The 14,959-nt window shown below is 39.3% G+C and overlaps 1 long non-coding RNA gene across 1 annotated transcript; it reads left to right on the forward strand.

Annotated features, from left to right (window-relative positions):
- The first annotated feature begins 3,138 nt into the window (after positions 1–3,138).
- LOC122172736 (uncharacterized) lies at positions 3,139–14,698 on the forward strand. The gene is made up of 3 exons (XR_006173271.2): positions 3,139–3,265; positions 13,231–13,346; positions 14,584–14,698. It is a non-coding gene; the product is annotated as an uncharacterized LOC122172736 (long non-coding RNA).
- Positions 14,699–14,959: the final 261 nt, after the last annotated feature.

Raw genomic sequence — 14,959 nt, forward strand, 5'->3', positions numbered from 1 at the left:
ATAACTACCTTAGACAATGAAACCAAAATGAAATTTTCTTCTTTTCCTATCCCCACCTGCTCTTGGGGCAGAATTCAAACAATACCACTAACCAGGGGTCTCCCAAAGGACCCACAAATTTAATAGTGTATTTATTACCTTTTTCATATATTTTTGCATTGTGTTCTTGTTATTACCATCTAAATTTTATTTTCTCCTGATGAATCTGAATCATTCTGAATTTCTTTAGATCCTATTATGGAGAACTTTAATAAAATTTTCATAGGTATTTTTTATTCAGCTGCATGAATGATACTTCTGATTCTTATCAGCTGGTCACTATTGACACTACTGTGACATCTCTAAACAGCATCATTGCACCCAATTATAGTCACTTACAAAAAAAGAAGAGGAAGTTAATGTAAGAAAGAAGCCAGCTAATAAAATTAAAAGCCGTAGCAATAAGCAGAGGAAGCTGATGGAAAGTTTGGTGGAAACTTCTAAAATTTTATTTTCATTATTCTTTCTCCTTTATGGCTGACTCATTCCCCCTCAGAAAACAGATCGCTTCTGTTCCAAATTGCATTGTGCAGTGTCTTCCTGTTCAGTTATTGATTAAGCTTCATGTCACATATTTGACTGGTTAAGAGAGGGTCAAAAAGTTATTCATCATCTGTCATCTCAGTCTGTACTTACTTCCTCTTTATTTACCATGGTTCACATATTAGAAGGAGAATTAGGTGACCTTTCACAAAATAATAAAAATAAATACTCCCTCCCTCCCTTTAATGCTAGGACAGTGTAATTTGTAATTTCATAGCAAAAGAAATCTAGAAAGGTTTCGGAAGTTTTTTATTTTAGCAACCCCTCACATTCAATAAATTCCTCTAAGAAGAGATGTTTATTAACTCTCAGCCCTCTCCTATTTCTCCTTTATTTCTCTGTCTGTTGCCAGAAATAAGGAAGCACACGTGTCTCGATTTAATTGTGTTTATTGAAGCTAGGGCAGGAATTTTAATGCATGTAAGGAAAGTGACTAGTGTAGCAACTCTTTACTGCCATATGAATATATAATTATAGAGTCATAGAGTTTAAGGCCAGAAGGAACCATTAGATCATCTAGTCCTGTATATCACTAGGCCACTAGCACCACCTAGTACAACCAAAATTAGACCAACGTTACATATCACACATGCATAGCTTTACTTATTCTAGTAATCCCAATGAACTCCCTGGGTCTGACTCACCATTGTTCTGTGGCCCCTTTGCACGGGGCAGATGTAAGTGGAAAATATTCCCCTACCAGGGTGTTTCTACACAAGGGACAGAACCACCAAGCTGGGTGTTCTTGGGAAGAGGCAGGCCAAACTGTAGAAAGCAGGGAATGGGAGAGGAGCTAGACAGACTATCCTTACACCCAGGCAATTTTACACCACAGCAGTGGCTTATGGGAGCCATTACAACAGGAGTGCAAATTAGGGCAGATGAAAGGCTGATCCAATGAAGAAGCCCATGAATGAAGGAGAGCAAGCTCCCCGTTTTTTTTTCTGCCTAGTGCTAGCACCAGTGCAAGGGTGAGACTATGCTAAAAGGGCTATGTTAATATTAATAAAACTACTCTTGTGCTTACATCTTTGCAGGATGTAACCTTAGTTTGGGTGGCATGAGCCCAGTAGTGGAAAATCTTTTACATTATAAGGTAGGATCTTGATGGAGGAAGGGGAGTTTACAGAAAAACACTCCTGAAGTCATGTAATACCCCTAGAATATTTTTCATTTCTTCAAGACTGGATTTAAGTGACCTCAGAGGCCTAAAGGGTGTGATATACATTCATGTAGGAAGAGTGGGTATCATATTCAGGAAATATAGCTTTTGATTTGCAGACCTGTTTAGAAAGTATTATATTTTTCATGCAGTATCAGCGAAGGGAAAATATTTGGTTTTGCTCATCTCTAGTCATGTTGTGTGATCGTTTGACAACTATGGCAGATACACTGATTCCTATCATTCTGGGCAATACACTGTCCTCTCTTAGTTTTGTCACTCTCTATCTTTATTTTGTAAAGACCACCCTCCTTTTTTTAAACAAATGGATTCTTATAAAGTACAAAAATGATTCAAGGCTGGAAATAATTCCATACAGTGAATGACTTAAATAGCTCAATCTGTTTAGCTTCACAAAAAGAAGATCCAGAGGTGACTTGATTATAATGTACAAGTACCTTCCCAAGTACTAAAGGCTCTTTAGTAGAGAAAGGCAAAACAAGAAGCAATGGCTGGAAGCTGAAGCCTGGTAAACTCAAAGTAGAAATAAAACATAACTTTTAATACTCAGGGATATTAACTGTTGGAACAAACTACCAAAGGAAGTGGTGGATTCTCCATATCTTGACATCTTCAAATCAAGACTGGATGCCTTCTGAAAGATATGATTTAGGCAAACAGAAGTTATTTGGCTCAGTACAAGGTTAAATGGGTGAAATTCTATGGCCAGACTAAATTATCTAATCTTCCCTTCTGGTCTACAATCTATGTGTCTGTGATGCTGTATGATTAAAGATGACCATTTATATAACTGATATTACCTCTTTATACAATTGCAACAAATCTTACACAAAATGTGTCATGTAAGGTGTCAATGAGAAAGTTACAATATATCTAATATGATTATCCTGATTAAATCCATGTATACCTTTGTATCTAAAGCTATGAATATTTTCTATGTATTTGTATCTCCAACATGTGTTTTGTTCCTAGCTGTATTTTGGGGGTGGATTGTTGATAGCTCAGAGCCCAACAACATGCCTAGACCACTACCAGCAGCTGGAATACCAACTCTTATGCTTATTGCTGAAAGCAGCTAAAAAGAGGCCTTTCTGAAACATTAGCATAACTAATAGACCAGGAATGGAGGGGGGGAAATGAGTGATCACGATGAGTAAGCATGACCCTTTGCACTCCTGACTTGAACTTTGCTGAAGCATAAGGTTTTGCAAGATGGAAAGTCTGACAATAGTTAACTATTGCTAAGTGAAATACAACTGCTTAACTGATAGAAAATTCCCTGCCTGAGAGGCTGAAAAACTCCACACACAACTTCTGCTCAGCAGTTTTTTTTTGTTTTTTTTTGATGAACAAGCTATGTAATACTAACAAATTGGGTATAAACGGAGGAAGAGATCTAAGCTCACTGGACACTTGAACACCTCTCAAGTTCTGCTGCAAATAGAAGGCTGGCCACTGGCCATCTACAGATATCTACTCGAGACCTCCTCAAGAGCTTGGGTAAATATTAATCTGGGGTTAATTTGGGATGCTCTACTGACCTGTTGCAAACACGTGTAAGTGCTGGAGACTAAATAAAGTAGAAGTGTTGAGTGAAAACACTTTTGTTTTCCTTCATGGATCAACTAACTATCGGCCAGATGGGTCGTGTTCCCATTGATTTACTTCCTGCCACCACCTCACAAAGAGTAAACTTACGAAGAGCTTTGGGTTCAGCAAAATCCCATGTAATATGACACCCTCCAGATAGATTTCTATCAGGGCTAGACAGCTATGGGTTGATGTCCCATTAAGGACACTCCACTCTCACAATGAACCTTTAAAGAAACTCATCCCATCCAGATAGCCCCTTCCCCCCTGAGGATGCCTCAGACAGCAACAGGGCCAATGGCCTCTCCTGTGATTCAGCAAACATGTAAAGGCATGGTGGGGGTGGACATGTGACCTTGGACTCCATCTTGGGACAATAAATTTCTCTGCACATGGCAAAGGATATAAAAGACCTCTAAGACACCTCCATTTTGCTTCTTTCCTGTTCCAATTCTCTGGATTGTGGATTTACAACCAAAAAGGAGTATTTTGAACTATGGACTGAGGACTTTGAAATCTTTTGGAATTTACCAGAGAGATTTTTGCAAGACAGCAGTTTATTCCATCACTGCTACAAACCTGATATAAGGACTTTGAAATCATTTGTATGTATATGATCTATTAACCATTTATAATTCTCTTTTCTTTTATTAATAAATCTTTATTTAGTTTACTAAGGATTGGCTGACAGTGTGGTATTTGGGCAAGATTTGAGATACATATTGATCTAGTGGTAAGTGTCCTGATCTTTTCAGATTAGTAAGAACCTTGCATATGTTGAATTAGGTTATCAATAACCCCACACTATATTAGATCTGTTTGTCTGGATGGGAGTCAAGATCTGGAACACTTAAAGGGGACTGTGTTTGGCTTCTGGTTAATCAGTGTGGTACTACAAAAACTCTTTTGTTTCTGGCCTGGTGAATCTAATTATAGAATAAACCACTAGCTTTGGGGATTGTCTTCCTTATTTCTTGAAGTCTGCCCTGAGTGTGGCATTCTCAATGTGGTCCATCACAGGCAACTGGTCACAGTATCGATGGAATTTTATTTTGCAGAACTGTGCAAACTTGAAGGTTTCTGAGACTATCTGCATTCAGGTGCCATGATGGCATCATTTTAGCTACATTTATTTAAAAAAAATTATGGCAAAGGTTGGAAATAAAAAAATATATATTTTCCTACCTTAGTTAGTACTTTACACATTGTGAGCACCCCTCCTATAACAAGGCCACTATGGCTGCATGAGACATCGAAAGCCTGATCAAAAACTCATGGAAGTCATTTGGGAGGATGTGTGTGTTTACATTCGTATACAGAAAAGAGCAGCTGGCATAAGTTAATAATATGTATATTGGGTTTAGTGTGCTGATGCTGGGTGGTGTTGATGGCCTGTGGTATACAGGAAGTCAGACTAAATGAACTAGTGGTCCCTTATGGCCTTAAACTCTATTTAGCATCAATATAGCTCTTTCATATTCTAAAAGCTCAACACTCATTAACTAATTGTCAAAACACCGCTGTAAGGTAGGTATCATCTCCATTTTATAGTGGAGGAAACTGAGGCAAAAAGATTCAATGCTTTGCCGAAGGCCACATTGAGAGTCATTGTCAAGAATCAGAATTAAAGTCAATATTAGAACTCCGGAGTTCCTGGGCTTTTAGGATGGGATTTCCAAAGGGACTTTCAATTGGAGTTGAGTCCCTGCCTCACTTAGACCCTTTGAAAATCCCACCCTTATTTCTGTGCTCAGAAAAACGGGAAACACCTCTGTCTTAGGGAAGAAAATAAAATTGGTCCTACTTCCCAGACTGCAATGGATAATGAAGATAAACAGGATTGTTGGTCATATTGAGTTTATTTATAATGATAATTCAGAATCACAATCTGAATCAGAAAAGAATGAGGAAAAACCCTGAGTCTCTGATGCCTGAGAATTTCCATAAGCTCCTATTGTGAAAAATGGGAAACTGCTGAGGTAACATTTGACTGTTGCGAAGCACATCTATATTGCAAGCTTTCATGATCTCTGTTGCTTTAGTACAAGAAATACCAGCAGTGATAAATTGTTCTCTCTTTAAAAAATGTAAATCAAGACTAGCATTTTGCTACAGGACTGAAGATTTTCTCGGTCTCAACCTGTGTTCTACAGATGATGATGTCAACATTTAATAGATACATTTTTACTCCAGAGAAGAAATCGGTGTGGTTTTCGTTCTATCAAAAAGGGAGAAAGGATAGTCCACTGGTTAGGAGTCTTGGGATTGGGGAGACCTGGATTCAATTCCCTACTCTACAATAGATTTCCTGTGTGACCTTGGCAAAGCACGGAGTCTCTCTGCACCTTAGTTCCCTATTTGTTACATAGGGATACTCCCCTACCTCACAGGACCCTTATGAGGATAAATGCATTAAAAATTGTGAAGTGCTGAAATGCTATGGTAATGGGGTCTACATAACTACCTGAAGTACACTTATGAACTTTGCAGTTAACATAAAAATTGGAGTGGTAAATAATGAGGAAGACAGGTCACTGCTTCAGCGTGATCCCGATTGCTTGGTAAATTGGGCACAAGCAAACAATATATGTTTTAATACAGCTAAATGTAAATGTGTACACCAAGGAACAAAGAATATAGACCGGGGTAGGCAACCTATGGCACACATGCCAAAGGCGGCACGCGAGCTGATTTCACTGCTCTACAGCCAAAATGCTTCTGAAATAAATGTAGTCAAACTTTACTAATTCTGGGTCACTGAGAATGAAAATGATGCTTAAAATTGTTCATTGGCTCTAGTTTTCAAGATATGCTATTGGGTCAGTATATACTACCCTTGACTTGGGAATGGCGGAGGATAAGTGAGTTATAAAGGGAAGGGATCTCAATTTAAACCAGAAATGACTAAAATACATCTTTGACTGGATCTAGGACTAAATCTATGACTGGGTTTGGACAGTACTTGCTTTTTAGGCAAAACAATGAATGATGCAATCTGAAGCTGGTATTGCGTCATACATGACATGAATTGCATCATGTTATTCCTAGAAGTCATGGATGATGCGATCATAATGAAGCTTACATCACTCTGCTGAACAAATTGCCCTATATCAGCTCTAGAAATCATAGTGTCATGCTCTCTTATTTGTCAGTGTTTGATTTTGCAAAGGGACACATTTCTGTTTAGCCAAAGTGAGCAGAGATGCCTCGTATTTGTGTGAACAGTGCAGATAACTTCTGCTATGTTTATGGTGAAGTGACTTTTGCATCACAAAAGCGCAGTATAACCACTATGGTTAAGAAAGCCTATCGCCTTTATTTTGGCTGCAAAATTGGAGATCAGGACAAGAGGTGGGCCCCACACATATGCTGCAACACTTGTGCAACAAATCTTCGCCAGTGGTTGAACAGGAAAAGGAAATCTATGCCTTTTGCAGTGTCAATGATTTGGAGAGAGCCAACAGATCATACCAGCAATTGTTACTTCTGCGTGGTGCCTCCAGTTGGGAAAGGTGTGTCAAAGAAGAAAAAGTGGACTGTGCATTATCCAAACATTCCATCAGCTATACGCCCAGTACCCCACGGAGAAGGACTGCCGGTTCCTGATACTCCAGAATCATTCTCACTTGAGTCAGACGAGGAAGAGGAAGAGGATGAAACTTCTGGTCCTGAACCATCAACGTCACAGGACCCACATTTTCTCCCATCCTCCTCCTCTGAACCACACCTCATAACACAAGGTGAACTGAATGACCTTGTCAGGGATTTGGAACTACCCAGGAGTAAGGAAGAGCTGTTGGGCTCCAGACTACAGCAGTGGAATCTCCTGGCAGGTGATGTTAAGGTTTCCATGTTATGTGACCATCAAAAGGATCTTGTCCCATTCTTCTTCATGGAAGGTGATCTTGTAGCCTGCAACAACATCGATGGTGTGATGGCAGCCCTCAACACCGTTCACAATCCAGATGAGTGGAGACTGTTTATTGATTCATCGAAGACGAGTCTTAAAGCTGTTTTACTGCATAATGGCAATGTTTTGCCATCAATTCCAGTTGGTCATGCAGTCCATATGAAGAAACCTATGACAACATGAAACAACTTTTGAGGTGCATAAATTATGACCAACATCAGTGGAACTTTGTGGCGATTTGAAGGTTGTTGCTCTCTTGCTTGGTCTGCAGACTGGATACACAAAGTACTGCTGTTTTCTCTGCAAATGGGATAGTCGTGCAAGAGATTCCCACTGCATCAAGAAAGATTGGCCACTCCGACAGTCATTGGAGCCTGGGAGGAAAAGTGTTCAGCATCCACCACTTGTTGAATCAAGGAAGATTTTGTTACTACCCTTACACATCAAGCTGGGTCTGATGAAGAACTTTGTCAAGGCCATTGACAAAACCTCTGTGGAAAAATTCCAAGGTTAAGTGAAGCTAAGATAAAGGAAGGTGTCTTTGTTTGTCCTCAGATTCGTGAACTTCTTCGAGATGATGCATTTGACCATGCAGTGCGTGGCAAGGAAAAGACGGCATGGAAAGCCTTCCAGTTAGTGGCAATAAATTTTCTCGGAAACAACAAGGCGGACAACTACAGGTTGTTGATGGAAAACTTCCTCAAGGCATACAAAAGCCTTGGTTGCAACATGTCACTAAAGATACATTTTTTGCACTCTCATCTAGATTTTTTTCCATCGAACTGCGGAGCAGTGAGCGACGAGCACGGTGAGCGATTTCACCAGGACATTGCAACAATGGAGAAATGCTATCATGGCAAATGGAGCTCATCAATGCTTGCAGACTATTGCTGGACAGTGACAAGAGATGCTCCATTTAATGAATACAAGAGATATGCCAAGAAGCGCTGAATAGACACCGAATAGGACTAAACTATGTACATAATAGTTTTTTGTCTTTTGTTTCATAATCAATTTTATTTATATAACCCTTTTGCTGATTTTTGAAGTGTTACATAAACAGGACAGGTGAAATATTATCATGTAAAGCAACCATAAACACATGAAAAGACCTAGGTTTACAATTTATGATTAAAACTCTACTATCTACACAATATACATAGACATAAAATGTAAAAACTTAAATATCTTAGAAACAGTAGCCAATCAGTTGTTTTAATTGTCATATTTCAATTCAGAACATCAAAATACATAATAAATAGCACATTTTATCTCTGAAGCAGACGACTTCTCAAAAATTGTAGACCAGTGTTTTCAGTGGCACTCACATTGCCCGGGTCCTGGCCACCGGTCCAGGGGCTCTGCATTTTAATTTAATTTTAAATGAAGCTTCTTAAACATTTTCAAAACCTTGTTTACTTCATATACAACAATAGTTTAGTTATATATTATAGAATTATAGAAAGAGACCTTCTAAAAACATTAAAATATATTACTGGCACGCAAAATCTTAAATTAGAGGAAATAAATGAAGACTCGGCACACGACTTCTGAAAGGTTGCTGACCCCGATATAGACCATGCTTATAAGATGGGGGAATCTGTCTTGGGAAACAGTGACTCTGAAAAAGATTGGGGCGGTCATGGTAGATAATCAGCTGAACATGAGCTCCAAGTATGATGCTGTGGCCGAAAAAAACTAATGCAATCCTGGGATGTAGAAACAGGGGAATCTTGAGTAGGAGAAGGGAGATTGTTTTACCTCTAGATTTGGCACTGGTACAATTTCTGCTAGAATATGGTGTCCAGTTCTGGTACCCACAGTTCAAGAAAGATGTTGATAAAGGGTTCAGAAAGAGCCACGAGAACAATTAAAGGCCTAGAAAACATGCCTTATGATAGACTCAAACTGCTCAATCTATTTAGCTTAACAAAGAGAAGATAAGGTAAGAAGACTGATTACAGTCTGTAAGTATCTACATAGGGAACACATATTTAGGAAATAGGCTCTTCAATGAAGCAGAGAGACATATAACATGATCCAATGCTGGAAGTTGAAGCTAGACAAATTCAGACTGGAAATAAGGTGAACATTTTCACAGTAAGGGTAATTAACTATTGGAACAATTTATCAAGGGTCATAGTGGACTCTTCATCACTGATACTTTTTAAATCAAGATTGTATATTTGTTTTTTAAAAGATATGCTCTAGGAATTATTTTGGAGATGTTATATTGCCTATATTTTACAGGAGGTCAGATTAGATTACCACAGTAGTGTCTTCTAGCGTTGGAATCTATGAATTTATTAAATTAAATTTAGTACTTGATGAACAAAGAATTACATCAATAGAAACCTATTGCACTGGAGAGGAGACTCAATTTTAACTCCTAACAGGATTTAAAGAAATAAAATAATAATAATAATAATAATAATAATCCTAGGGAAATTAACAGTTTGGATTAGAAATATGAAAATGCAAAAAAAAATGCATTTGGGTTTATTTTCCAGTTGAAAATCTGACTGAAATTCAATTTTGTTCAGATCCCATAATCCCAGTCCTTTGTTTCCATGGTGCATTTTAAGGGATCTCTCACTCTCAGAATGAGGTGACTGTGTATTTTCCAGTTCCACTGCAAGTGATTAGGAGAGGGCAGTTTGCCCCCACTCATAAAGAGAATGGGATTTTTTTACTGGGGAGAAACTGGACCTACATTGTTGGTGTCCCATTTCCTCAAAGGCTGAATATAGAGGAGTGAGCTAACTGTAGATCCTGAGATGGGGATAATGACAGTTAGGCGTGCTGGGTCAATTTTTATAGTGTGGGTGCTGAGAGCCATTGAACCTAACTGTAAACCCTGTATATAATGGAAACCACTTCAAACCAGGGGCTGCTGCAGCACCCCCAGCAGCCTTAATTCCAGCACCTATGATGACAGTTGGCTGCCCCTGATGATGTTAACAGTGTGGGAAGGGAATTTGTAGTGTATCTTCCCCTCCCTTCATTTTCCCCCAACAAAACATAATGAGATAGCAGACCTGTTGAAGGAAGGTGTCCAGGTAGAAGATGTTCATGACTTATGCTCGGAGGTGTGAACCGTGTGAAATTAACATAGTGATTTCAACTGGGCCTGGTTGAAATTTATTCAAAATTTCAAAGATAAACTAAACATGGAGATATACCTATCTCATAGAACTGGAAGGGACCTTGAAAGGTCATCAAGTCCAGTCCCCTACCTTCACTAGCAGGACCAATTTTTTTGCCCCCGATCCCTAAATGGCCCCCTCAATAATTGAACTCACAACCCTGGGTTTAGCAAGCCAATGCTCAAACCACTGTGTGTGTGTGTGTGTGTGTGTGTGTGTTCTGTTTATTTATTTATTTATTTGGCCACTTTTCCAACCACTGTAGTTCTGACTGAGATTCTGAATGAGTTTTTGTATCAAACTGAACCCCAACTCAAAATGAAACTCAGACTTTGAACTCAATTGAAAAAAGTCCTCTGAGAAGCTGAGTTTCACACAGCTCTAGCTAGCAAGTCTGCTTCATGTTTGCCACACAGAACTGTAGACACTAATTCTATGGGGAAAGCAATACTATTGCGAGATTTTCTACATCGCCATTCACAGGACAAGGGAAAGCCTGAGGCTGGAGTTAGTGCAGGTCATGAAGCCATTTAAGCTCTCTGTTTGGGATCAGATCAGGTATAAGTCAGCTTTTTCTATACTAGAATCCTCTCATCAGCTATTTTTAAAGTAGTGAGCTTGAAAGAACCACCCTCCTGACAGAGTCGGATAAGAAACCAGAACTAAACCACATATAAAATATTCAGATAATATACACATTGCATATTTAAAGTGAAATTCATGATAGATAGATAGATAGATAGATAGATAGATAGATAGATAGATAGATAGATAGATAGATAGATAGATAGATAGATATTGCCTTTCTTTACATTTTCTTCCACCTTTAGTTTTTTTGTGTGTGAATTCAGTAGCTTATTCCTACCTTAAGGATTCTTTCCAACTGAAATATCTGTCACTGCTGAAATTGAACAGACACACAAAGTGCTGACATTAAACCACAGGAGCCAATTTTCATAGACAGCTGCTTAAGCATTCCAGAGCAGCATTTTCCTATCAGCCAGCTTTAGAAGGTATTTGTGATTTGTACAGTTTTAACTGGAAAGAAATGTGCAGCAGATAGCAAGGGTGAATGCAAACAGCAACCAGAAAATATTTGCAGAATAAAACTGTTATGATCCCTCTATTTGTTTGTTTTTCACAGTTAACACCAGAACTATAATTCTGATCCCCGAATATTCTTTAAGGGGTGGTTGTGCTTCTAGTTAATCGGGAACATATGAAATGACTCTCAGGGTAAAAATATTTTGGAGGGTGAACTGCTGTGAAATGTAGCTTTTCATAAAATGCTATAAAATTTTAACCCAGCTGTGTCTCTTTTGTCCTGTACTTGTCAATATAAACACTAAGTAAGTTGCTTTTCTATACTAATTTGCTAATGCATTTTGACAATATCTGATAATATTGTACTTCATTTCTTTATCTCAGTGCCTTGGGGGTGAGGGTGGGAATCTTTTAGTCTTACATGAAAAAGTTAAACCAGATAAGTGCTAGTGAATGGTGCCATATAATGAATCCTCTAGTTTTCTGTCAAGAAAAGGTGCAAATAGTGCAAGCTTCTGACATGGATTTAATAATGTGTCTCAATCCTGATCTGGAGGGATCACCTTTAAGGGATAAGAGGGTAGCTCATTCTCTATGCTGACTTCATCTTTTGGCCTCTCTGATAATTCTATTCTATTCTAGAGTCTCTAGTCTACTCTATGTTCTTATACCATGCTCCTCACAGTAATATCTGATTGCCTATTCAGGTAACACTGGCAACAAGGGTACCAACTGTGATTCATATATTTTTTCTGCTACATAAACTATTTCAAAGACTAGAATCTTTGGGTTGTATCCATTCCTGATGTAACTGAATTGGCTATACTAGAACATACCAGAGGCGTTGACTTTCTAATGTGCCGGGGGGGTGCTCGACCCCCACTCTGCCGCAGGTCCCGCCAGCCCCAACTCTGCCTCTTCAGACCCTGTACCACCCCATCCCCTGAATGAACCCTACTCTCGCTCCTTCCCCTCTCCCCAGTGCCTCCTGCACATCGCGGAACAGCTGATCGCAGTGGGCAGGAGGTGCTGGGAGGGAGAGGGAGGCGCTGATTGGTGGGGCTCACTGGTGGGCAGGAGGCACCGGAGGGCTGCTGCTGGGTGCTCAGCACCCACCATTCCCCATTGGGTCTCCAGACCTGGAGCACCCATGGAGTCAGCGCCTATGGAACATCTCTCTAAATATGTAAAGGCCCAAGCATTACATGCAGGGTGTGACAAAGATCTAAAACGAGGGACAAAACAATAATTCACAAAGGAGACAAAATTCCATCCTTAATTCTCCTGTTTTTTATGATTTAATACATAAATGTTACTGATTATACTATATGATGGGCAAAATTAGATTCAAAGTGTATGTGACTCTGTATGTGTGTTTGTGTGTGTGGTGAGCAGATGGCCGTATAATATCTGAGCTACTGGTGTGCTCCCTCATTGTTAACTCAGAAACAGTTATTAGGTTCCTTCATCAACCAAGTGTTTATTTTTCATCTGTTTGGTATTTGTGGTCAGTTAAGTTTCTAATTTTCCTTTAAAAATGTATTCCCATTTGTTCGAGTGAAGCAAGCTGATGTTGCTATTGCTGTGGGTGACTGGTGTATTTATGTAGGGCTGTGGAAGCAAAAGGACACATTTTTAGCACCCGCGTTTGTTTATGCTCTTTATATCTTTATATACTGGAGGCATATCAAATTGTCCAAATTGAAAGTTAATATGGGAGTCAGTTCTAAAGTTGACTACTGGGGGAGCTTTTCATTGTGGCTTCTATTTGGCAGAATATGAGAATGGATGGAGGCAGACTGTGGAGGTAAGGGCAAATTAAACCTTGGCTGAAGTCTGCATGGAAAGGAGAACGCTGTGCAGAAAAGCTAAGAAGTACCAGAGAGACAAGGTAGGTGAGGTAATATGTTTTATTGAACCAACTTCTGTTGATGAGAGGACAAGCCTTCCAGCTTATATAGAGCTCTTCTTCAGGTCTGGAAAAGGAACATCCAGTGTCACAGCAAAACTGGGACAGACACAGCTACGCTGTGTACAAGAAGTACCAGAAGTGATCGTAATGAGTGTTTGTTTAGAGTGCAACATTTCCATATGTGGGTGTTTAGGGAGGACAGGACATGGTTCTGGTATGCACAGCTACAGAAGCCACAGTCTTTTATACTTTTTTGCCAGAATGGAGTTGATGTGTGTGTAGCAGGCCCGAGGAGATAGTTTGAGAGATGATCACACATTTTTTTTTCAATTTTTCCAGTTTTTCCAGTTATTCTGCCTGCCAACATTTTATGAGGTTTGTTGTTGTTTTTTTGTTTTTGTTTAATTTTTTTTGGAGGGATGCTAAGAAGAAGATATTTGCTGAGTTGATAAGGATCATTGAAAGAAGAGATAACAATGATAGGGAAGAATTGGTAAAAATAAGAGCCGCTTAGGAGATGCAGAGAAATACACACAGAATCCAGATTTGATTGAAGAAACCACAGAACTGGAGGGGTGGGGGAAGAGTGCTGTTATTTCTGTGGCTAGAACATCCACAGTTTCTTCTACCTAATTAGAAAGAAGTTTGGATGTTCAGAAAAACCTACAAGATAAACATGCATAGTAGGTTGACCAGAAGGAAGATGTACGGTTCAAATTACATTTCAGTGCCACATAAGAAATTAAGATTTTATTTGACTATAAAATGGAGTAGTGGAGGAACCACCTACTGTAAAAAAAAAAGGTAAATTTGAAAATGAGCTGTCAGAGTGGGAAAAAATTGGAGAATTGGAAGGCAAAGTCCACACATTAGAAAAATCTAATGAGAAAATGCAAAGGATAATAGAATCTCAGCAGGTTCAGGTTGACAATATGCAGAATTGGATGAGATGTAATAATTTCTGAATAATTAGCATCTTGAAGGTCAGGGAAAGCTCTTACATGGAGGACTTTCATTTGCAAATTTTACATGTCCTTCTGGGTACCAGAAGCTTCTGAAATTCATTAGTTATTGAAAGTGCTTATAGACTAGGTATTATATTGTGTAATGTTAATACCAGGACTGCTCCATAGGCAAATAACTGTGAAGACTTTGAACTTTAAGGATTTCTAAATTTGGCTGGATTGAAAGTGAATATGTTTTCAAACTCTGCTAGGACAGCCATTCAGCAGGCGTTCTCACAAGAAATTCAACCAAGAGAAGACCCAGAGTTTCCCATATAGTCCAGCTACTTTGAGAGCATAGCAGTCTACTGGAGGATTGAACCAAGGTAAGGGATCTCCTATGTAGGTAAAACCAATGGATTATTCACCATCTCCCTGCTGCCAGCACAGAAGTTTGAGTGGATAGTGCAATGGGGATGTAGTTAGTTCCTTTAGCTCCACCTGCTATTTCAGTTGGTAGCCAATGTAATTTACAGAATTCAGGAGCAGGGCCGGCTCCAGGCACCAGTGGAGGAAGCACATGCCTGGGTGGCACATGCTAAGGGGCGGCATTCCGTACATTCTTGGGCCGGCACAGTCTGAGCGTTT

Source organism: Chrysemys picta, chromosome 5 (assembly GCF_011386835.1).
Source record: "Chrysemys picta bellii isolate R12L10 chromosome 5, ASM1138683v2, whole genome shotgun sequence".
Classification (NCBI taxonomy): domain Eukaryota; kingdom Metazoa; phylum Chordata; order Testudines; family Emydidae; genus Chrysemys; species Chrysemys picta.